We start from the raw sequence: 25,043 nt of genomic DNA on the forward strand, positions 1-25,043 counted from the left end.
TGATCCATGGGTATTTCCCTTGCCACACTGCCCAGAATTGGGGCTTGTAGAACTAGTCTCTGGAAGACCTAATGAATGCAATTGGTAGTAGGAAGCCTGATTGACTAAGCCTCATGCCTGGTTGGAAAAATCAGCCAACTGGGTCTTAAGCCCAGCAGCAGCAATAGCTCAGTAGCTGTTCAAAGCATTTGCCCATGGCTGAGGTAACTTCTTTTCCTCCTTTTTCCTCCTATTGTTCCCAGCCTTGTTTCCACTGTTGTCTTATCTCATTCCAGGTAACCTGACTCTGGCCCTTGGCACTGGCATCTGGCCTCTGGCTCTGGCTTCGACTCTAGTTCCTTAAGCCTTATACACCCCAGGTCTGAATTAGCCCTTTCAGCCAAGGTGCTGCACAGCGTATTCACATTGAGACAATTACCTACAATGAGCTCTCATTCATTTTTGGGGTCACTGCTTTCCAACACAGATTTTCCTGTCCTGTAGGGAGGGCCTGCAATTTGGTTTGTAGATGTATTTCTTTGCATTTGGTTGCATTCTAATATATTTTGTTGGCATGTGCCATTTAACCAGGTGACTCACATCACTCTGTAACAGTAACTTGTCTTCCTGCTACACTGGGTTTTGGCATGTGCAAACCTTGTCAGCAAAGATTTTATGTTGGTGTGATGGAGCAGCAGAGCCTTGAACTTACAGCACTTCCCCCTTCACGGGGGACAGGCGGCAAAGTGATGCGGGGAAAACACCGTCACCCCACGTGGCCGAGACGGGGCAGCTGAATGGCTCAACATTGGCCCCACCAAACAGGGCTGGGGAGCTCCGGGCAGCAAGGTCCAGCGCATGCGCTGGTGCCACTGCACAAGGGGCTGGCCCACCCGGTGTTTCCAGGCAACCACACACTGCCCCAACTGGAAGAGCCGACACGCCAGGGGCATGCCAGGGAGGTGTTGTCAGGCAGCACGGTACGTCCCCAGTGGCCCGTGAGCGGGGTGATGTCGGTGGAGACGCCAAAGGGCAGACCGGGGCAGAGGCCAGGGGATAAAAGGGAGGCTAGAGGACACACAAGGTGGGGACAAAGAGGCAGGAGGAGAATAGACAGAGAAAGGGAGAAGGAACTGAAGAGGGACTAGGACAGGAAAGGTCCAGGGTGCAAGAGACTGCAGATGAAGGGGCATGGCACGTCCAGAATGCTGGAAGAAAGCATCCAGCGGAAGGGGGCCTGGTGAGTCAAGAGGGGGAGGAAGCGTCCCAGGACAGGGTTAGGGAGGTAAACCCATGGACTGGAGAGTTCAGGGGCAACACCCTGTCATTCAGGTCACAGGGGGAGGCACGGCTGCCCTTTGACCTTAGGGCCCTAAGTCAGGACTCGGAGAGTGGGCAGGCCCATGTCCCCTTTCTCCTCCCCTACTGCCTACTGCCCCAGCCAGCTGGAACAGCATTCCCAGCAGTGGCCAAGGGAGTAGCCCTGCAAGGTCTGATGGGGCCCGTAACTAGAGGTCTGGACTATTGGGAACTTTCACATGTGGTGGAAAATGTGATCCACCCCTGAACTAAGGGGACCTGTGCTTTTCTGTGTGTGTTCCGTTTTGTGTTTGATCGTTAAGATATTTAATTCTGGAGGGGAGGATGTTAGTACCATAGACATGGAGGTCACCAAGCTGCTGGAGTGGTTAATGGAGAACCAGCGCCAGCAGCAACAGCAGCACACCCAACTGGTGCAACAGCTGGTGAGCCAGTACCAGGAACAGCAGTGGCAGCTGGTATGGGAGATCATGGACCAGCAACTAACAACCAGGCGGGGCCGTGCGGTGGATGATCCAGCCCTGGGATGGGAAGAGGACCTGGGGCCCGGCCACAAGCTGCTGATTCGTTTATTGAATCTGGGGCCTGAAGATGATTCCGAAGCCTTTTTGGTAACATTTGAACGGGTGGCGGCGGCAGCCAAATGGCCAGAGGAGCACTGGGCCACCCTCCTAGCACCGTACCTTTTGGGACCTGCCCAGCTAACCTACAGAAGTTTGTCGGCAAGGGACACCTTACGTTATTTTAAGGTAAAAGAGGCAATTCTAGATCAGTTTGGGGTGACCCCAGAGACCTACCGGCAGCGTTTCTGGCAAGACCGGTACATGCCTGGGGAGAGATCGTGGGTGTGGGCGCAGAGACTCTGGGAGGCGTGATAGTGGTGGCTAGAGCCCGAACCCAAGACAGGTGTCCAGATTGTGGATACTATTGTAGTGGAGCAGTTTATACAGGTGCTGCCGCCAGAAGGCCAAAGCTGGGTGTGCTGTCACTGCCCTGCCACTTTAAATGAAGCAGTGGCACTTATGGAGGGTTATCTGGAAGATGAAGTGATTGGGGGAAAAGGAAAACCCCCTGCAGGCCTGGGTGCACCAAGAACCCCTTCCTACCGCAGATGTGGCACTAGGAGCGCAGCTGAAGGAGGAAGGAGTTGAGCATCTGTGGCAGGGGAAGGAAGGAGGTTGGCCCCAGTATGGAGAACCCCGCCAAACCCCAGTCTCACACCAGAGGGTAAAGGAGAAAGGAAGAACTCAGCGAAGAACTGGATAAAAAAAGGGGAGGGGGGTCTGGTGAGGGGAGGCTGCTACCAATGTGGTCAAGAGGGACACTTTAGAAGGAAGTGCCCCTTGTACATTTGGGTGGATCGTCGGGTCCTGCCCCACTGTCGAGGCTCAGTGGCTGACCAGACCCGAGATTAGGGTAAAAGTAGAAGGAAGGTCCCAGGAAGCCCTGATTGATTCCGGCTGTGGGCAGACGATGATATGGGCAGATCTGATGGGAAAAGACCAGCTGAGCAGCCAACCCGTAAGGATACAGTGTATTCACGGAGAGGTGTGTACATACCCAACAGTGTGGGTCACCATCCAGGATGAGTATAGGGAAGACCGATGTCGAGTTGCCCTCACCCATACACTAGCGTACCCAGAATTGTTGGGCAGGGACTGGCCTGGATTTGGACCAGCCTTAAAATGGTGGGGTCAAGAGGTAGGCTCTCAGAGAACGGAGGGGGACTGAAAGACAACATTGGTGGCACCCGGGGTGGAGATGGGAAGGCTGCAACATGAGGGTGGCCAGGAATGCTCCCGAAACACCACAGAGGAAGACGACCAGATGCCATTTGACCTAGACATTGAAAGGGGGACTTCCTGCAGCAGCAATGGGAGGACCCTACCCTACGGGGAGCTTGGGAACAGGCCGAAGCCCCCAATGGAGAAGACCGGGTGGAGCGACCCCAATGCCAAGGATCATGATTTCAGGTATGCCATGACCGTCTGTATCGAGAAGTGGAGTCTAGAGAGGACCTAGGGGAAGAGAGACAGTTACTGGTCCCAGACTGTTATCATAGGTGGGTCCTTGAGTTGGCCTATGCTGGCCCATGGGCAGGTCACCTGGAGCGAGAAAAAACCCAGCAGTGGGTGCTGCAACGATTCTTTTGGCCCAGAGCCTATAAAGAAATTCGGGACTTTTGTGAGTCATGCCCCTGAATGCCAACTGACCTCCCGAATTGAGGTCCCGAAAGCCATCCTGGTGCCCCTCCCCAAAGCGGGTGTCCCTTTTGAGCGGATAGCTCTGACTTAGTGGGGCCCCTGGAACAATCAGGAAGATGCCACTGGTACATCCTAGTGGTACTTGATTATGCAACCCAGTACCCCGACGCTGTACCCTCGAGGAAGACGATGGCCTCGGTAATCACGGACGAGCTGATAAAGATATTCTCATGGGTAGGGTTGCCCCAGGAATTAACAGACCAAGGGACTAACGTAACATCATAGCTGATGGCCGAGCTTTGTCTCCTTTTGCGGGTTAAGACGCTTAGAATCTCAGTTTACCACCCCTAGTCCAACGGGCTGGTCAAATGGTTTAACAGGACTCTTAAGTCCATGTTGTGCAAATTCATCCAGGAAGACCCCTGGGACTGGGATAAGCTACTGCCGGGCCTATTGTTTGCTGACCACGAAGTACCCCAACCGACGGTAGGCTATTCACCCTTTGAGCTGCTTTATGGGCGACAGCCACGGGGAATATTGGACTTGGTAAAAGAAGGGTGGGAGGAGCAGAAATCTCTGGCCTGGGGCGCCGTGCAGTACGTTTTGCAGATAAGAGGTCGACTCCAGGCATAATTGGACTTTGCCAGAGAGAATTTTTTACATGCCCAGGAGCAACAAGTGCAGCGCTGTAACCAGAATGCCAAGATGCAAATATAACAGCTGGGCGATTGAGTTCTGCTCTTGTTACCCTCCTCCAACTCTAAATTGTTGGCAAAGTGGCAAGGCCCGAGATCGTCCGCCGAGTGGGGGAAGTGAACTATGAAGGGAGACTTTCTGGGCGTCCAGGACATACCCAGATTTATCACATAAACCTGCTTAAGAAGTGAAGACCCCGGGAAGGCTTGATGATAGATCCCAACCCTCCTGAGGATGACTGGGGACCTTGCTGGGGGGGAGACGCCTGATCAGGAGGAGCCCCACGTAGGGGAGGAACTGTCCACAGACTAATGGGGAGAGCTGCAGGCCCTACTTGCCGGGTATGCACCAGTCTTGACAAGCCAACTGGGCAGGACCAGGCTGGTGCAACACGAGATCCATACTGAACCCGGAAAAAAGATACGAGATGCCCTGCACCCACTACCTCAGAAATTGTGGGACATGGTTTGGGAGGAGGTACAAGGTATGTTGGGATGGGGTGTGACGGAGGAGTCGCATAGCGAATGGCAGAGCCCCATAGTGCTTATACCAAAACTGGACAGGTCGCAGTGATTTTGTATTGATTTCTGAAAAGTCAATGCAATTTTGCATTTTGATGCCTACCTGATGCCCCGGATTGATAAACTGCTAGAGTGTCTAGGGTGTGCCCAGTACCTCTTTACTTTGGATCTTACTAAGGGTACTGGCAGATCCCCTTGGACCCTGACGCCAGAGAGAAAACAGCCTTTGAGACCCCGTTCGGCCTATACCACTTTATCACCATGCCTTTTGGACTCCACGGGGCCGCCGCCACCTTTCAGAGGCTGATGGATCGGATATTACAACAACACCGAAGCTATACGGCAGCTTACATAGACGATATCATCATATTTAGTGATACGTGGCCAGAGCACAAGAACCATGTGGAGGTGCTATTGCGGGCTCTTAAGGAGGCAGGGTTGATGGCCAACCCCAAGAAGTGTAAGTTCGGATAGAAAGAGGTGACGTTCCTAGGCTACACAGTCGGGCGAGGACTAAAACCCCTTGCAGACAAAGTAAGTGCCATATGGGACTACCCCAGTCCAAACACCAAAAGACAGGGATGGTGGGGTACTACTGTCGGTTTGTTGCAAATTTTGTGGCTATAGTGCCCCCCCTGACAGATATGATGCAGAAGGGGCAACTCCAGAAAGTTAAATGGACAGAAGCCAGCATTGGGGCTTTTCAGGCGCTGAAGGACCAGCTGGTTAATGCGCCTGTATTAGTGCAGCCAGACTTCACAAAACCTTTTATATTCCAGACGGAAGCCTCAGAGTCAGTACTGGGGACAGTGTTGTCTCAGGAGATGGGGGGAGCGGAGCACCCTATACTATATGTAAGCAGAAAACCATTCCCAAGGGTACGTAATTACGTTACCATTGAGAAAGAAGCCCTGCCTGTGAAATGGGCTATTGAAATATTGCATTATTACCTTTTAGGGGACCACTTTGTCCTGGTCACCAACCACGCGCCACTCCATTGGCTTCAGTCTATGTAAGGTACGAATCCCCGTCTGATGTGATGGTACCTCGCACTACAGCCTTATCGATTTGAGGTGACCCACCGACCAGGAAAAATCCACCAGAACGCAGACTGGTTATCGCGCTGGGAGTGATGCAGGGTGGACACCATCGCCCTGTGTGGCCGAGGTGGGGCAGCCGAACGGCTCAACACAGGCCCCACCAAATGGGACTGGGGAGCCCCGGGCAACAAGGCCCGGCGCATGCACCAGCGGTGCCGCACAAGGGGCTGGCCAGGCAACCGCATGCTGCCCTAGTTGGCAGAGCCGACATGCCAGGGGCCAGACAGGGAGGTATTGTTGGGAAGCGCGGTACATCCCCAGCGGGCTGTGGGTGGGGTGACATCAGTGGAGATGCGAAAGGGCGGACCGGGGCAGAGGCCAGGAAGATAAAAGGGAGGCTAGAGGACACACAAGGGGGAGCAAAGAGATGGTAGGAGAGGAGGAGAATAGACAGAGAAAAGGAGAAGGAGCTGAAAAGGGACTAGGACAGGAAAGGTCCAGGGTGCAAGAGACTACAGACGAAAGGGCATGATGTGTCCAGAACGCCGGGAGGAAACGCCCAGCAGACGTTGGGCCTGGTGAGCCAAGAGGGGGAGGAAGCGGCCCAGGACAGGGTTAGGGAGGTAAGCACATGGACTGGCGAGTTCAGGGGCAACCCCCCGTCAGTCAGGTTGCAGGGGGAGGCACGGCTGCCCTTCGACCTTAGGGCCCTGGGTCAGGACTCGGAGAGAGGATGGGCCCGAGTCCCCCCTTTTCCTCCCCTACTGCCTACTGCCCCAGCCAGCTGGAGCAGCATTCACAGCAGCGGCCAAGGGAGTAGCCCTGCATGGCCCGACGGGGCCAGTAACTAGAAGACTGGACTATCGGGAATTTTCACAGTTGGTATTAGATAAAATTTTAGCAAGAACTGTTCTTTGGGAAACCTCACTAGAAACAGTGGTCCTCATGGATATCTCCCCATTCCCTATTACTCTTTTAGATGTGCCAATGAGCCAGTTTTCCATATGTCTAAAATGTGCCTTGTTAATCCCATAATGCAAGTTTTTAATCAAGATGTCATGTAGCACTAAATCAAATGCCTTGGAAAAATCCATGTATAAAAGAGCAACATAGTTGCCTTTCTCAACCAGACCCACAATCTTCTACAGGTTGAACCTCTCTAGTCAGATACTCTCTGGTCTGGCAACATCCATAGTCCAGCACGATTTTAGTTAGTCAGATATCCCCTTCGTATGGGTGTGACCGTGTTTCCTGCAGTCCCAGAGAGTTTGTTTACAGCCAACAGTCCTGGCTCTTCCTGTGCTGTTATTTAGCTCTAATTTACCCCAAATGTTTTTTAAGCAGTGGCAGTGTTTGTAATATTGCTAGACAATATTGACCTCCCGGGATATGGCATATTCTTTGGTTTGGCACTGGTCAGGTTCTGAGGGTGCTGGACTAGAGAGTTTTAACTTGTATAAAAAGGATAACTGGTTGTTTAACAAGACTACTTTCAGTGAAACCAGCCTGATTGCTCCTTTTGCATGGGTGCAAAGCCCCATCAAAAACTTTAAAACCCTTCTTAAAATTCACTTCTGTGGTGATTACAAAACATCCAAGAACAGCCAGGCAGTTGATGTTTGGCATCTATGACTTATTATATTAAAATATAATAGGTACCAGAGTGGGCCGGGAACTTCCCAATGAAATATTTATTCCATTAAAATATGTTGTCTCATCAGAACCTAAACTTTTCCTTGGAATACCTATTGCTCCTCTTGCTCCACTCATCTGAAAAAGTGAGTTGTGCCCACAAAAGCTCATGATATTATATATCTTTTTATTGGTCTCTAAAGTGTTACAGAACCACTCGTTTTTTAAGTTACAGACCAACAAGCCTACCCCTCTGAGACTTTTCCTTGGAATGTATTGGTTCATCTAAACTTTCTAAGATCCAGAATAGAATTTCTGGTCAAAACCAGAGGGACCGGGAGAAAGAGACACATCCTACATGTCTCTCTCGCCCTGCAATGAGTGTCCCAACCACCAAGCGACTGGACATTCTGAACTCTCTCTCTCTCTCTCTCTCTCTCTCTGTTTTTTCAGAAACAAATTTGAAAGGTCTCCATTTCATTCCTTATTATAACAAAGCCATATCTAGAGCCACAATATTTTTTGTGAATTGGATTTGCTGTTTGCCAGACAAACCTAGTTTATACTCAGTTCCCTAGGTATGTCAATTCCAGCTATAGTATACACATAGCTGGAGATGTGTAAAGTAAGTCGACTTTGCACCCTAGCGTATCTCTCCCTTGTAGCTGTGTCCATCTGTTGTCTTTCAACCTATGCTAAGATTGTAAAAAATCTTTTACAAATATCATATGTGTGTACAGCACCTAGTATAATGGGAAGCTGATCCCTGATTGGGATCTCTAGGCGCTTGCTTTAATCAATAATAATTAATAATCAATATTGAAACAAGTTTTGTATTTCTATTACCAACTCTGCATCTGCTCTTTCTATTGTAAAAGAAGTAGGTAAACATGGAATCACAGTATGAATGGAAGGGAAAACTAGAGAAAGCCATTCCTATCTCTGGAATCTGAGTTGCAATGCAGCCAATACTCATAATTTTAGGACTGGGAGGTGAAAGCCTTCAGCGCATTGCAGGAGTCAGTCAGCATCTTTCAGGATCAGGCCTTTAAAATGGTTTGTTTTTCAAGCTGCAACTGCAATGTTCTGCCAAAGCTGAAACAAAGCACCTTCTGTAGACTGTTAAAAATATTCTTCTGGCTTGGCAGCCTGTTGGGAAGACTAAGCTCTGAGTAGTCTCAAAGCAGAAGCACACATTGTCTTTTAAGTCTTTGTTTCACTGTGATATGACTTAGTGTGGGCCCACTGCTGCTGCCTTTGGAGTCCATCCTAGGATCCTACTTTAGCTCTGTGTGACCTTGGGCAATTACATTAACCACCTGTGAGATTGCAAAGTACAGTGTTCCCTAACAGATGCTGCTCTCGTTTAGCTCCCATTCGGAAGTCACTAGGAGCCGAGGGAGCTCAGCCCCACCAAGCAGACAATCAACCCTTCGCAGGGTTTCTTAATCTGTAAAATGGTCACAGTAATACTTCCATCACAGGGGTGCTAAGAGGTTTAATTAATTGCTATAAAGAGCCTGGAGAACCTAAAATGAAAGGCGCTGTGAAAATGCAAAATGTGAGTGATTATCATTATCAATAATAATAGATTCCAAAGCATGAGGAAGCAGAAAGTGGAGGTGGATTGTGTAAATCATTTTCCTTAACACCAAAAGCATATTCTTGCATCATTATGCCTCAGAACTTCCACTAGCATCAAAAGAAATTTTGTATACAAGTAGAAAAATAGAATAGCTACAAAGTCACATGAAGAAAATTACTACTAAAATCAATCACTTGTAAAATTAGTTCTACAATAGGGCCTTAAATGTGCTAGGTGCTTTCCAAGCAATTTAGAAAGTATGTCCTTGCCCTCCAAGGAGCTCACAATCTTAGTACTGACCCACAGTCAGACAGAGAGAGAGGTTGAGGGAAAGAGAGCAAAACACAATTTATGTACAAATTAACTCAATTCACTGCAAGCAGCCTGGCAAATTGAGATTTCTGAGAGCAGCTGAAATGGGTCCATGTGGATGAATGTAAAGAGTTCATGGCAAGGGTGGGACTGGGATCAGGTAGAAGAAGATGATTGTGCTTGAGCCTGGCCAATGAGTGGGTTGACAAGGATATATTCACCAGGCAGTAATTGTAGGGCACAGTAACGCAAAAGCTCAGCTCTGTCAGCGATAATATTACCAGCAATTAATTTTTTTTGAGTTTCAGAGGAGTAGCTGTGTTTGTGACTTGAAAAACTTAAAAAAAAAGTCTTGCAGCACTTTAGAGACTAACTAAACATGTAAATGGTATCATGAGCTTTTGTGGGCACAACCCACTTCTTCAGATGAATGGAGGTTTTTCTGAGTATGTGGGGAAAAGACCTCTGTATTTCCAGGAATTTTAAATGTAAAGTTCTTTTTTATAGCTTTGCCAGAAACATCACCAGGACATCCACTTCAAAAGAACAGCTTGTCTAGAATTAAATTATACTTGAGGCCAATTGCACAACTATGTGGTGATCTTAAGTAAGTAGCATAATGTCTTATTACATGCAAATGCTTGTGTCTTTAAAATACAAAGGAAATTCTACAGATTAAAAGCCAGCAAAATAAGAAGTTATTCGATTAACCAGCAGCATTTCCTTCAAGAGCTCCATGAATAGCCGACCTTGTGCTTAGATGTTTGAAACACTTACCTGGTCTTTTTAGAAACAAAACAAAGTAATCTGGTGCCAGGAAGAAAAAAAAATTACTTTCTGTCAGCTGTGGCACGTTTAAACACCCTAAATATTTCATCAGACACTCCACTTACTTCAGTGTTTTAAATAAGATTTAATAAATAGGTGCATGTTCAGACTTGCACCGTTCTACTTTTGTCTGTGGTTGGCAATGTACTGCTGCATGTATTTGACTGTGTAGCTAAGAATTTTAATTACTTACCTGTTCAGAATAGACACTCGCTCTCTTTCAACTGTTTATTTAAAAAATACCCATTATGCAAAAATCATCCTTGTATTGTGGAGCTGTGGTTACGAACTTTTTTCATGCCTTGTCCCCATTTTTGATACTGGACCCCCTTGGGGTTCTATTCCTATTTAGCTGGGTTTTTGCAGGGAGCCCCATCCCATTTAGCACTAAGGAAAGGGCAGGGAATTCACAAGCCTCTGATACCTGTTTGTGAGCCCCTTCCGGTTCAGATCCCAGGCTTTGGAGTAGGTCTGGAAATCTGGGGTTTGATCAATGTACTCGTGGATGTCACTATAAGCAAAGGTTTGTGTCACCCTCTCAAAAATGATTGACAGGACTGTGCTCAAGTAGCTCTCCCCTGAGCTGGTGATCTTGCCAATGCCTCTTCTCCCTCAGCTCTACCTTTTCCATTTTTAGCAAAGTTTTTTTAAGAAGGTTGTGATAAAACAGCCCCAGCATGTCCTTGAATGCTCATTTTTCCTTGACATCTTTGAGTTTGGTGTTAATCCAGGCTATTACAGTATGACAAATCACACTGGTTTGGTTGGTTGCTGATCTCCCCTGGCGATGGATGCATTTCAGGTTGTCCTTTTTGATTCTTTGGGATCTGCAAGTGGCCTTTGAACCTGTACCCTCCATCCTGAGCATACGAAATGTTGAGGCATCTGGACAAGCAGGTAAGTGTGGATAAAATTGCAGTTGCATGACTCCTCTCCTTCCTTTCTGTGGTACCCCAGAAAGTAAATGGTTCATGTGTCCTAAGATCTTTCTCCGGGAGTGCTATTTTGTCACCCTTCTATTCAACACAAAAGTGAGGATCCCTCCCTGCTGCAGTGGCGACATACCCTTTGGGACTGATCCTGAGGATCAATTGAGAAATTCATCTGGCTCACAATCCGGCTGTCTACTTATTTTCTGGTGGTCCACTCATGAAGCATATTGCACAATTGCTCTGTCAACTGCTTTCTACTTGGGAACTTAAGTCCTTCTATGCAGCACCACTGTGACCCATGAACGTCCGATCTAGACTGAACCTGAGGCCTCCCATGACCTGGATGATACCCTAACCACTGGAATACAAGGTCAATATCTTTGTCTTTTTCTTTCTCTCTGATCCAACGAGTATTCCACTGTGAATAAATATTTAGTCACTGAACCAGAGAGTGAACGTGACTGAGTAGTGAGTAGTTTGTGTGAGGCCCCGAGTCCTGTTTTCTGGCCTCTCATTAGTTAATTCACAATGGGAAAGCTTCCAGGGGAGGTGTTGAAGGGACTCCCCTTCCCACACACGTTGGCAATGCAGGAGGGCATTTGGGATCAATTGCCTCCCCAGATTTCTGCTTGGCCTGCCTTGGGGGAGGGAAGGGAAAGTGGCTCTGTCCTTCTCCCTTCACTGCTCCTCCAGCACACTCATGTCCTGTCCTTGGCATCCAGACCCAGGAGGGAAATGGAAGGGGCAGTACTGGCTGCGTATCATGCTGGCTGCTATGGGTCCATGCTCTGTGAAGCCCAGCAGCTGCCTGAGAGTGCCCCAGGCAGGGGAGCAGAGGGGCCCATCCTGTCCCCTCTGCTCTGTAAGGGGATCTGCTTAATTATTGCATTTTGATTTCTAGGTGGTATGGAAATACTACAGGAGATGGCAACAGTGTATATGCTTGTTAGCCAGTGTTAAGTGATCTTCAAATTTTCCATAGTGCCCTGGCCCTAAAGTATGATAATTGTGGAATTAGGCATGCCAGCATACCCATAATTTAAGAAGTGTATTAATCTAAATCCATTTTCCTTTTGTGGTCCAGTCTGTATCAGCTTAGATAGGAGAGAGGTGGGTAAACCAGCTCAAACATTCTAAGTAATTTAACCAGTGAGGGCTCTCTTCTCACGTCCTATAAGATCCCCATCATAACATATATTTATTCAGGAACAAAGTGGGATGGAGAGAAGCAACTTTCTTCATTTGGCAATCACTATATCTCATTTATTTTGCTTGGCTGTTTTCTGTCCCCCTCCCTTGTTCTTTTATTTTAATCTCTATTTTCCCCTCATTCATTGTATTAATGGAGAATGTATGCCATTTGTTAGCCAGTTTGCAAGATGGCTGTTGGATTATTTGATTTGCCAGATTACTTTGTGGTCTGGCTATGCATTTAGGCAAGTAGGCTTATCTTTAGAATGTGTTTTATGTTTTACTGTTTGTGTTGTGATTTCTGTATAATCCTTAGATACCTTTTGCAATAGGCATAGTATAAACTGATACAATTAATAGCAAAAGTTACCTTTGGTGTGAAATCCTCAGAAAACTGGCAACCATATCTATGAACTTCCCCTACAGCCTCACAGCAAGAGGAACAGAACAGGGCTAGCAAGTGTGTTATTTATCACAGGTAGTCCTCATCTGCATTTGGTAACATACACAATTGACATTTATACAAATCCTCTTACTGGAGAGCAGCTCCAGTTTAGAGCACTTCTCTTACTGAATATAAGGAAGATGATTACATAAATATCGTTTTGGGGCAGAGTCTATGATTTCCAAGTCTTCTTGTGATATCCCTACTCCCACCTCACTTCCTGCTTGGTCAGGATGAGATCAGAATACAACAATCTAGTTCTGAATGTTGTTTAGTGATTAACAGCCCTATTAAGAGACTGCGGGTACCTCATGGCTTGTAGGTATTAGGCATTCTTAGCAGGTGGCTAATTGCTGCAGGACTCCTACAAGATGTGAAAATGTCCACAGATCCACTGCCTTCGCAAGATAAATATAAGACCTTCCTCTTTGCATTAATTTTTATTCAGTAAATACCCAGAAGATGAACAATAAGAGATGGAGAACAAAGTAGTACTTCTCTTGGTGTTTTTAGCCTGATTAATTCTTGTGTGTAGGATTGGATCCATTCAGTGACCATGATGAAGCAGTAGGACTTGGGGTTGTGTTTTTATACTGGCTCTTCACTGGGTGAAGAGAAAACAAGTTTGCAATCTAGAGAATACAAATGCATGACACAGGAGGGGTTGCTGAGAAGCAGGATGGGCATGCAGGGTATGGGCAGGAAGTAGGGTACAGGAGCAGGTCTGGGAAGGAGGTAGGGCACAGAAGAAGGCTAGGAGTGGGGGCTGGAGTGGGAGGTAGAGTGCATGGGATGTTGGCACTTACTTGGTGCAGAAGAGGTGTGTGAGAGAACAGAATATATGGGTCTGTACAGCCCTATGCTTTCAGGCACAACACCCCACTCACATTAGCTAGGAGTCACAGCCAATGGGAGTAGTAGTGGTGGGGCTTGTAGGCAACTGCTGCTTGATGCAATGCACACCTCTCTAACCACAGGGTAGAGGGGGAACAGCGGCACACAGAGCCACTTCCTCTCCCCAGCTGGGACAGGCAAAGCCACAGCACACAGGGGCTACATCTCAGCCCCTAAAGCTGATTCATACTCCAGCCCTGCCTGCCTCCTTCTTACCTGACCTTTCTCCTTCTCTGGTTTCCTCCTGGCCTTTATAGCCCTGGGTTAATGAGGCTGGTAGATGCTGCCAGTTATCAGGTAGTCTCTGGGCTATTCACTTAGCTCCAAACCATTGCCCTTGTCTGGGGCTGGAGTGGCAGCTGCTGATAAAGGGCTTCCCAAGCAGCACCCTGCTACATAGCCCTAGCATCAAAGTGCCAGAGACATTCCTTCACCTTGATTTTTCTCTTTCTGGGCATTAAAGGGCACTTACAAGTTAAACTTGCAACATGCTTGTGTGAAAAGGAGACGCTCTGAAGTGCATTCTAGGTGGGTTGACCAAAGGGATTGTGAGGCTTCACATTTAGCTTTTCCTTCTGAAAGAGCAGAAGTCAACTTTTGCAATCAAAGTGACTTATGGTTCCATTTCCAAACCACCTTTCACCAGATACACAAGACACCCATGTTTGTGTTTGCCACCAGTGTTTGGGAGAGATGAATGTTCCTTTAGCCTTTGTTTGCTTACGTGTGGCTTAAGGCTTATGCAAAAATTGGCACCTAAGTATAAAATAGTTTCCTGCACGGCAATAACTCAAGGTTTTGAAGAGAGGTCAGCTTTTAGGCTTTACTTTAATTGTTGCTCTTGTAATCCCAAGATGTTGAATGCTTTTTTTATTGCAGACATGGGCTGGGTAGACAAAACTTTAAAAAAACTAAGCACGGTGCTAAGCTCCTGAATGTTTTCACAAGACACCTCAGGGAATGTAGAGCAGCAGTAGCTTTTAGCCACTTCGGTTTTGTGAAAATTTGGTATTGTAAAGCCTTTCTCCAGCTGTTGAGGTTGAGGATTTGGTTGTTGGGGATTAGTATCACAATGGAGCAAAGTTACTATCAGAGAGCAGTGTCTTGGGGGAGGGGACCTATAACACAATTCCTTTAATTATACAGAGCAGGGTGGCTTTTAAATTTCAGCTCTGAAGTTAAACAAAAACAGATAAAAGTTTTATTGAACACTCAATTTTAAATAATTGATCTCTGGTTTTCCAACTTGTCTTGGATACTAAAGCAAATGTGAGGAATAAAAAGTCCTTTCTTTTCTTCTCACAGTGTATGTATATTTATTTAATTCTCTTTTAAAAATACTAACATCCATACTAAACTCTGTTGTGGTTTACTTAAAATCTTCTCATTTCAGCATTGAGCTATAGTATGAAGAACTATTTGTATTAGTGGAGCAGAACTTAACCAAGCTAACATGTGCAGTAGCCTTCACTGTAGGATGGGCTTTCTCAAGGGTGATGATAGAATCATAGAACACTAGAATTGGAAAGGACCTCGAGAGGCCATCAAGTCCAGTCCCCTGCCCTCATGGCAGGACCCGGTACTGTCTGGACCATCCCTGATAGATGTCTGTCTAACCTGCTCTTAAATATCTCCAGAGATGGAGATTCCACAACCTCCCTAGGCAATTTATTCCAGTGTTTAACCACTCTGACAGTTAGGAAGTTTTTCCTAATGGCCAACCTAAACCTCCCTTGCTGCAGTTTAAACCCATTGCTTCTTGTCCTATCACCAGAGGCTAAGGAGAAAAAATTTGTCCCTCTTCCTTGTGACACCCTTTTAGATGCCTGAAAACTGCTATCATGTCCTTTATTCTGAGGTGGTATCTGCTGCTGACTCTGTTATAAAGTCATCCCAATACCTCATCTTCTTCTCTGCTTTCCTTTGGACAGAAATGGCTGTACCATCTGAAAGCCTGATACTTCAAGGTTGGTTGCCTTTCCTCTGACAGCCTCAACATTTACCATTCACTGATAGAACTCAGCAAAAGCATATTTTGCGTTCTACACCGCTCCTTTATTACACCAACTTAATTCTATTTGCTTCCTCTAGCAGATATTTTTCTTATAGCGGATGGTGTAAGAATTGCACACACTGCAGTGAGCCTAATTCTGCAGTCCTTATTTAGGTCAAACAGCCATTCATTTAATTTGCTCATTTGTAGTCTTCTAGAGAAGCTATCAGTTGTACGGTGCCTAATACTGTGGGGTCCTGCTCCATGACTAGGGCTTTTAGATGCTCCACTAGTATAAATAATAGTAACCTCCAAATATTTAACTGAAGACTTGCAAGTGGGATTTGAATTTGCAGGCAAAATTGATTTATAAATATAGGGTTCTCTAGAATGGAAGATACCACGTTTTCCTTTTTTTTTTTTTTTTTTAAATCACATCATTGGGAGCTAAACTGTGCCCTTGTCTTACACAGCAAGTACATGAGGTCTCCTCCTTATGCAGCTAATCTGGATCTTGAGTCTGGGCTGGGTGCAGATCCGGATTCCTGACCTCCAGCTACTTGCAAATACACTAGAAGGGGATGAAGCATAGGCAAGAGTAGCTGGCCATGTATGAAAGGGTAAGTAAGCTGAACTCTTTCAAGGGCTGCAGTAATGTACCTCACCACAGAGAGAAAATGGAGGAACAGTACCCAAGAGGATTGTCTCTGAAGCACAATGCCTTCTGGGGCTATTGCTCATTCATTAGCTTTTGCTCTCAGGGCCAGCAGGGGGTGCCATGTTGTCCGGATGGCGCTGAAGGCTCCCTCAGCTCTGCTCCTTCCACCCAAGATCCTTCCCCTTCAGGGAGTGTGGAGCTGAGCTCTCACCCCCCACACACACATTAGCCAGGGGCACGGCAGTCCCGTCAGTTCCTCTGGTTATGCCTAACGGCACAGTTCAGCCCTTTGTAGGTGAAAGTGATTTTTGATTGCAGTGGGAGTGAGGTGCCTAAGTACCTTTGAGGATCTGGGCTGAGGTGTTTGAATGTCCAACTTTAAACACCCTAAGGGGGCCTCATTTTCAGAAGTGCGGAGCTATCCGTCCTGACTGGAGGATGGATCTCTCAATGATTCCTTGTTGTTCATTACTTCTGAAGATCCTGGCACTGGCTGCTATCGGAAGACCAGATACTGTGCTTGACCCAGTATGGCTGCTCTTATATAACAAATCATACAGCTATTTTTATGCATAAGGCCCTGATCCTGCAAGGAGTTCAAGGCAAGTGGAACCTTGGTCCTGCTAAGTGTCATTGAAGGCGCCTCTGTGGCACAGAGAGAGAGACAAATGCAGGGATCTTTCCTGTCAGAATTTCACTACAGCATCAGGGCTGTAACTAAGCATTCATTCTGTGAATATACCCATTACCTTCTATCGCTCTGTATATGCTATACACTCTAAAGTTGCAGTATATTAATCTAGAGAAAAGTATCTATTTTAGGCTTATGCTAGAGATGAAATTCATCAAGGTGCCTGACAGTAGTTCATCATAGAGCTATGAATAATGTATTACATTTTTTATCAGTGGTGAGGTAGTGTTAGCTGAATTAATCCTGTATGATTTCTTCTATATTAAAAAAAACTACTTTCCTTTTAGATCTTATTCTTCCTATAGTGAAGCAGGTATTTGAGTAAAGTAAGTGATTTTTCTTCCTGTCTTCTTTAGAAAAAAATACTTGTGGGTTCTTTCTCTTTGACTTAAATACATTCATCCTCCCTAAAGCTTTTAAAAGAAGCAGAGCTTTCAAGATCAAAGATATTCATACAACACCTGTACTAACACTATTTTCAGTTGCTGTTGACCATTCTTTGTGATATTGTTTTATGCAGGTGCTTTGTCAGTTAAATATGTAGGAATACAAAAAGTATGAACACTGAGTGTCTGTGTGTATCTGTTTTATCAGAGTTACTCTAAAAAAGAGAGCTTATTTATTAATGGAAAAAAATAGATAAATATAATTGCTTCATTCCACTTCTATTTGTGGGTTCATATTCTTTGAGAATATTCAAATAGCTGTCATATAATTGTGGAAATGATTGTGTCTCCTGTAAGTTTTGCAAATTTTAGTCATAAATAATTATGAACAATATTCGTACTGTAAGTATGTTGTTTGCATTTGCCAATCATCATTTCTTATTGCTTCTTTTAAAAATGTTTCAGTTTTCTAGTCAGAGAGCAAAAATAATTCCATGTGAATTACTTTCCCAATACCCTCTACCTGCAACATATGATTGGTAATAGTCAAAGGGAACAGTTTGGAAGAAAACCACAGGCTTAAAATTGTTTATCCAAACTAGATGGCAAACATGATTAACAAATCAGAAATCCAGATCCCTTCACAAACAATCCATGAACAGAAAAAGGGGATAAGCTCACAGCAATTATTAGTCACAATGATTCAGCCAGCTTTATTGGCAAGTATATGGAATTTTAAATCATATAAAGCTGAGACACAAGTTAAAGGGAGTTTTTAACAGTAAACCAGATAGAGAACTAAATACATTAAGGAAATATCTTCCTTTAGGATCCAGTGACTACTGAAGTCAGTGAGAGCCTTTTCCATTGGCTTCATAGGCTTGGGTTTGGGCCCTTAACAAAGGAACTAAATCACCTTTCTTACTTAATATGAAATTTTCCACATTAGAAAGATGTTTTTGTCCTGGAGAGCACATTAACTTACTTTACAAAATTTCACATGAAGCTGTGCTGTGTTGGGTTAACAGTTTGTCTAGTTTATTTGGTAATTTTATTGTATTGCCCAAGTCCAGCTAGAAGCAGGACAAGGATTGTTTAAAACAGGCCAGGCAAAATATGGCCTGCAGGCTGGATCCGGCCCACTAAGCCACTGGGAATGGTCTGCGGAGGCAGCGGGGAGCTGCACGTAGGCTCCCATGCTTGCCCCGCATGCCGCTCAGAAACATGGCTGCTGGGCCCTGTTTCTGTTTCAAAACTGGAGGGGAGGGAGGAAAGCTTCAGGAGCTGCCTCCACCCTCAGCACAATCCCGTTGGCCAATTTCTGGCCAGACACTGGCCAATGGGAGCTGCCTGTTTAAATAACAGGCAGCCAAGAAGAACCACGTCCCCTCTTTTCTGCTCAGTTATTCACACAGCACATGGCAGGGCAAGGAGGCTGGGAAATGTTTTAAGCTCTTAACTTGGCAGGCTGATTCAGCTGCTGATTGGTAAGTCTCCTAGCCAGAGCCTGCCTCTGGCACGCTAGCCCCTTTCTTCCCCAACCCTCTGCCCCCCAATCAACATACCCAAACCCTCTGCTCCACCCTTGCACCCATAGCCCCTCTCAGATCTGGCACCCCAGTCTCCTGCCCCAGATCACAATACTCTCCTACCCTAGATCACATCCCAACTCACAACGTATTTCAACAACACCCATAGAGCAAAATGTCATAGCTCCATAGGCAATGATGATATTCATATTTTGGCAGAACAGTGAGTTTCAGCAAATCCTGACTCTTCATGTGATACTTTACAAGACTTTATGCAAATGATCATAACCATATACCAGTGATGAATGTCTGGGACCAGGGTGTTAGTTGGAGGTTATACCTCTCTTAAAAATAGCTGAAATCAGATTTGGAGTGTAAACCCAATTCCAGTCACAGAAATAAATTATAAAGATAGGAAAAAAAGAGAATCCCTCACCTGGAAGCTCTGTGGTTTTTATTTTTAAATCTGAATGTATGAAATAGTCTAGACACTAGAGCTGCACAAATTCCTCCAAAAGGAAGCACATTTTCCCCACAGGAAATGCTGAGTTCTCCTGACAAATGTTATCCTCCCCCACTTTCACTCTTCTGTCTCCTAATGTTTCAGAATACAAATCTCTCTCTCTCCTTCTCTGTTTCTGTAATGAACTGTAAAACCCAGCCAGGAAACTTCACAAATACGGCAACAGCTACCCTCTGTTGCAAATTGTAAAAGGTGCCAAAAATCTATATGCAAATAATCTTCCTGACAACAGCACCCAGTGGGGAAAATACAGAACACCAAAACTGATGGAACTCCAAAGGTTATTTTCACCAGCTATTGTTTTTACAGTTTGACTTATAACTGTTTTTATAGGGAATTTGGAAGCATGTGCAGATGTGTAAGAGTGAGAGACAGAGTTTTCATACGGCCGTTGAAGAGAAAAAAGTGACAGATATGGCATGGTTGTCTGGGGCAACTGGTCAACAGGTCAAGAATGGAAAGTTAGAACAAATGGACACAAGAGATGAAACTCCATGGCTACATCTACACTGCGCATTGTTGCAGAAGAAGATATGTAAATGAGGCACAGCAATGAATATCGCCACACCTCATTTGCATACCTAATGAGACACCATTTTGTGGAAGGGGCTTTTGCGCAAGAAGGAGCTGTCTACACTGCTCCTTGTGCAAAAAACCCCTCTTGCGCAGGAGCCGCTTATTTTCAGGAAGAATGGCTCCTGCACAAGAGGGTTTTTTTGTGCAAGAAGGAGCAGTGTAGACAGCTCCTTCTTGTGCAAAAGCCCCTTTCGCAAAAATGGCGGCTCATTAGGTATGCAAGTGAGGCATGGAGATATTCATTGCTGTGCCTCAGTTGCATATCTTCTTGCACAAGAGAGCGCAATGTAGATGTAGCCGAGGGGTCTTTGTGTTGTACTTTGGCAAGACTTGTATAGCTAGTCAAGACAATAAAGTCTCATTGAATTGAATTGCACTTCTTTTGGAAGGAGAAAGATATAGATATACATATACATACATGGATAAATAATGTGAAAGACAAGGAAGGTTATAATAGCTTTTACCCTGAACTGAAAAGACATCACCTGACCTGTTGTATTCACTGCAGCCTTCATATTTTAAAAATGGCAGTTTAGCTAAAACACATGCATTGTGCTCTGAATTTTGGCTATGATAAACTGGCACAGAGAGAGAATTGCACAAGAATCCTCTGTCACCATCCTAGAAACGTAATCCTGTTCTTGTAGACAAAGCAAAGACAAATATCACTCCTCAGTCTTAGGTTTGAGTTCCTCTGTGTTCCTTTTACTGTTGAGGGTTGCAGGGTACTGATGGAACATAATGTCATGTGTCTCACCATGATGTCTATTTGGTAGAACGTCCTTCAAGATCCAGAGGCATAAAAATCGTAGTAGTATTTAGTCAAAATGGGCCCACATGGCTGCTGATGTTTGGCTTTGTATCTGCATTTGTACTTTTTCAGCTTTCTGGAGTTTTATTTGGCTCATTAGAGAATGAGGAAAGAACCGCAATGTTTACATCCAAACTCCAGGTTGTTCAGATCCAGCACTTTGATTCAGAACCATTTTAGGACTGGTCTATTTGGCACGTTAATGAGCAGCAAGCCAAGGTGCGAACGTGCGGCACTCCATTTTGGAATGCTGTACTGTCCTGGGTGGACTCTGCTTTGGTGCACTGAAAGTCTCTAAGTATGGCCTGGAATACTACGCTTTCAAGCCTAGCTGTGTCCACCAGGCACATTCCTGTGCAGCAAACTTCTATTTACTCCAGACAGGTCTATGTTACGAGTTTTGTCAGCGGAGTGTCCAACATGTTCCAAGTTTGGTGGAAAATGGATTTGGTTTGCTTTTTGACACAACTGGGTTGCGGTTTGTGTAGGTAACAAAACACATTCCGGTAGCTGGGTTTGATCTGGAGGGCTTGGAATTTCGTAAGGAAAATTTCATCCAGGTGCAGCCCGATGAGTGAGCTGCACTATGAACACAGTTTCAGCTTTACCTAAAAAATGTTTGCCTTTGAGGTTTTAAGCCTCACCCTTAGCCATTATTTGAATGCAGGTTATTTTATTTGTGTTTTAATATAGCATGTCCAAGATGCAGGTGGTGTACTGAAATAGTGTCTTGTACCCTGCTTATCTTGAACATGTGTGGGGGAGGTGATCTTACGAAACAGTGTCTGTCTCTTACTATGTATAGGAGAATCTGAAATGGAACATAATAATCACTAATATTTTGCAACTCAAGAACCTTCCATCCAAAGAATCCAGGGTGTTTTACAAACGTTAGTTAACATAACCCCAAAGTATCCCCAAAGAGTAGTATGATCACCCTCATTTTACAGAGAAGATGAGGTGCAAAAAGGTTAAAGCCAAAATTTTCAAGCATGAAATTTTCAATCCAATGATGCTGACCCCACAAAATTCTGTAGTTCAGAGATACATCCAGGCTTTCATGAGGCAGCCCTGTCTCGTATCAAGAGCAGGGGATTGGGAGTTTATAAAGAGCTGTGAATATGAGCAAAGCTTTGTGTTCTGTTTCCTGCTCCTCATAAGGACTCCCATCCCACTTGTGCCTTCAACACCTATTCAAGATAGCACTAGATCTGACACCTGGTAAGGAGGGAGGAAGTCTACTGGCAGTGGGGAGTTGAGGATAGCATCTACCACGTGCCCCTTCTTACCTCCTTCAATGATGTCACTTCACTTCCCCCTGGGGAATTACTATTATTGCAGAGGGTGTGAGGAAGCCAAGACTCTCTTCCTTTGATCCCTCACCCCCTGTGTGCCCACAGCCTCCACTGCACACCCACTCAGCTCCTCCACTGATCTACTTTCCACCCAACCACAGAGTGGAATAAAACACCACACTTGCCAGAAGTTGTCTGAATGGCGAGCAGCAAACTGCTCCCAGCAGCTGTAATACCACCAGGCAGCCTGGCATCCAAAGGCTATCCCTCCATGGCAAAAGCAGGACTGGAAGTAACCAGCAATGATTCAAAACCGTTTGTGACAGACTGTCAGCCCTAGTGATCAGTTTACGTTATCTCACTTTTGATGTAAGAAGGGTTGGGAGGAATAATCTTTGACTCCTTCCTCTCTATTTCACACATCCAGGACATCTAAATCCTGCTCTTCTTCCCTTCCTAACATCTGTGACATCTGACTTTACCTTTCAGCCTGCCCAACTGAGACTCTTGGCTGGGCCCTCACCAATGTTCCCTTTATTTATTTATTCCATCCATGTGTGGAATACTTTTTGTTATGTGCACCAAGGCATGTGCAATGTGCCCCACCATTAGAAACACATGGTGCCGGCTGTGGGTGCTATACAGTTGGGCGGCATTCGATTCTCACCTGGGTGGCAAGGGTTCCATTTCGGGAGAGCAGGAGGAGCAGCAGTTATGTGTTCTGGGACAATGCTTGCTTTTCTTCCCATTCCCAACTATCAGGGAGCAAGGGGAAAGTACATAGCTTCTGTGCATACCTCTCTCTCTTGGCTAGTGAAGGGAGGGGGCCGAGGAGTAAGTCACAAAATACATGTACTTTCCCCATGCTTCAACTAATACAAGGACATTTGCCAACTAATACCAGTGGGGGATAGTTCTGTCAGGGATAGCAGTTATTTTTATATTTGTAAAACAAACTTCCTAACTATATTTTGTATTTCTCCTCCACCCTTCATTTATCATTGATCTGCTAAGGTCATGAGATTGTTTGGGCAGGGACAGTGTCCCACTGTATGTTTACATAAGTCAAATAAGCAATAAGTAATAGGCACTAATTCTCACTGAATAATGGGTATTGCACTACCACTTGTACTGGTGGAAATCTACCTTCTTTTTAATAACAATTGCTGCAGCGCTGACAGAATAGGCTTTAAAAGTGCTATGGTTTTGAAACTTTTCTCCCATCACTTTTTATTTCGCATAAAAATAACATGAATCCACCCTGTCAATGTTGTGATGTCCTGTCCCTTTAAATATTCAAGGGTTCCCCAGTGCAAAGCCTCACTTTCATGTTGGTTTCAGTTTTGCAGCCAATATAATACAGTTGCTGCAGAAGAGAGCTGTGTTTCAGCTCCCTCTGTGTCTCGCTGTCTGTCTCCTTCGTTGCTAACTCCTGAAGTATAATAATGATGAGGAAGAATTCATATCCCCTGCATATCTAAGTACTGCCTCTGCCTGAAGAACAAGAAAAAAGTCTGCAAATAATACTGTAAAGCAGGGGGATAGAAATACATCAAGAGGCACGGGATGACATACTGCTAGACATGTGAAAGTAGGAAAATTAAGATAGCACAAAGGATAAAAGTTCTACCAGAACTGCTCAAACAGATGAGTGAAGTGGGAACAAGCAACCAGCTTGATTCACCATGTGCAAGCAGGCAGGCAGGCAAACAGATTAGCCAGCACTGAGGGTGTATAGCCAGTAGAGGGAGCCCAAGTACAGTCAAAGGAGCATGTAAGCACACAACCAGCAGAGGGTGACTGAGTGCAAATAGTGCAGTAACAACAACAAAAATTTCCTTGTGGAAAAGACTTTCAAGAGGCATGAAGTCCAATGGGAAAACCAGAATGGGCACCTTATGTGGGCACGGCTGGTGAGTTTGTTGAAAACTGCAAATCACGGGTCTTATAACTCAAATGTTTTGAGTAATTTGCAAAACTATTCAAGATAGACAATGCATTTCATTCTTGCTAACAGCAATGGGTGTGAAGTCATATGGATTGTGGCAAGACATGTTGCTATAATTGTGCCTCGAGCTGCCGCCTAAAACTTCAATTGTTGCAACAGCGCAGGGCCATTTTTCTCCTTCTCTGACAGCAGAATGGCATTGGTTTCATCAGTGACATCAGGAAAGTGGAGAGGCAGTAGCACAGTTTGTTGCTGCTGTAAGGTAATTGCCAGAGCACTGTCAGTTTGGATAAGCATTAAGAGATGCCCTGCATGACCAATTAAGTCTTTGGATTAGTGATGGACAACCTAGGCTAGTGAGTGACCCTACTTCATTTCAGTGGACTGCAAGATTGTTGTAACTAAGATGGTCTCCTGAGATAGGGTAGTTTTGCTACCTGCACTTGCGTACATAGAATTTGTGGGGTGTGGCGATTGAACCGTAGCTGCACTTTGTATGCAGAGTGGCCACATTGCTCTCATACTCAATGTTGTGGGCAATCAGAACACAGCTTACTTCACATGCCCCCTTTTTATATGTGTGTTACTTTAGTAATACCAGTAGGAAAAGGCTTTGCAGATGGAAACCAGTGGAATCTGGCAACCCTGCTCGTGGGCACCAGTAAACAAAATGTCTTGTGGGCCAGATGTGAAGCCCCAATGGGCTTCAGGTTGCCCACCACTGCTCTGGATGATGCCATGACCAAGTCCCAAAGAAGGTATCGATTGTATCTCTGCCTATATTCAAGAAGGCTGTTGAAGTAGCAGTTGCAATGGAAATGACAGAGAATGATTCTTTAGGATTTAACATGACCCAAGAAGTTCATCTGCATCAGTGAGACAGAAGAGTATAGGAACATAAAGAATATCCGTGTGGCTATTGTATACAAATTACGTAGGCTAAGAAGGATTTTGTGGCATGCCATGTTATATGCAAAAAGTGCTAGAAGAAAGACTACATTGCCATGTCCTATTGAACAGTTAATATGGAGTAACGGTATGTCCAAGAAGACAC

The 25,043-nt window shown here is 45.3% G+C and overlaps 1 long non-coding RNA gene across 1 annotated transcript; it reads left to right on the forward strand.

Annotated features, from left to right (window-relative positions):
* The first annotated feature begins 9,705 nt into the window (after positions 1-9,705).
* Positions 9,706-11,503, forward strand: LOC142826857 (uncharacterized). Its single transcript, XR_012901124.2, has 3 exons — positions 9,706-9,896; positions 10,920-11,014; positions 11,101-11,503. It is a non-coding gene; the product is annotated as an uncharacterized LOC142826857 (long non-coding RNA).
* The last annotated feature ends 13,540 nt before the right edge of the window (positions 11,504-25,043 follow it).

Source organism: Pelodiscus sinensis, chromosome 2 (genome assembly GCF_052426305.1).
Source record: "Pelodiscus sinensis isolate ZL-2025 chromosome 2, ASM5242630v1, whole genome shotgun sequence".
NCBI classification, from domain to species: Eukaryota; Metazoa; Chordata; order Testudines; family Trionychidae; genus Pelodiscus; species Pelodiscus sinensis.